The 769-nt window shown below is 33.2% G+C and overlaps 1 pseudogene; it reads right to left on the bottom strand.

Annotated features, from left to right (window-relative positions):
• Positions 1 to 320: 320 nt before the first annotated feature.
• Positions 321 to 440, bottom strand: LOC145418365 (5S ribosomal RNA; annotated as a pseudogene).
• Positions 441 to 769: the final 329 nt, after the last annotated feature.

The raw sequence follows: 769 nt of genomic DNA, 5'->3' as shown, positions 1-769 counted from the left end.
ATCTCTTGGTCGAGGCTTTTTTACCATTAGTGTAGGTCTAGTTATTTGTCTCTTAGGATTTAGTATAGGTTAGTGATTTGTCTGTTAGGTGGTTAGTTTTAGGGTCTTTAGATTAGGTATTTTTGATTATAAGTCATATAAGGTTAAAAATATTAAAAAATAAATAAAAATAATAAAAATAAAACTACAAAAAAATAATAAAATCCATCCATCCATTGCCAGACGCCATGTATCCCAATTGGGGTGGCCAACGGCTTAGAGTTAATTGTTTTACAGGGAGGGGCACTAATCCTCCACCAACCCCACTTGACACGTAGGGATGCCAACAGCATCTGGTGTTCCCAGGCGGTCACCCATCCAAGTACTAACCAGACCCAACGTTGCTTAACTTCGCTGACCGGACGGGAAGCGGTGTACTCAACGTGGCAAAAATTATATATATATATATATATATATATATATATATATATATAGCTTAACTTCGCTGACCGGACGGGAAGCGGTGTACTCAACGTGGCAAAAATTATAGATATATATATAGATATATATATATATATAGATATATATATATATATATATATGTGCATGAAAGTGTGTATGTTCATATGCATGGATGTGTGTATGTATGTATGTATATATATATATGTTCGTATATATATGTGTATATATGTCAATATATATACATATATATATTTTGCCTTAATGACCAGGGGCTCCGGCCCCAATGGTCGATAGGCAAAAAAAAAAAAAAAAAAAAAAAAAATTGTTT

The sequence above is a fragment of the Coenobita brevimanus genome, chromosome 113 (assembly GCF_032717465.1).
Source record: "Coenobita brevimanus isolate Jiangsu-jjx chromosome 113, ASM3271746v2, whole genome shotgun sequence".
NCBI lineage: Eukaryota > Metazoa > Arthropoda > Malacostraca > Decapoda > Coenobitidae > Coenobita > Coenobita brevimanus.
This window is presented reverse-complemented; position numbering and strand designations above follow the sequence as displayed.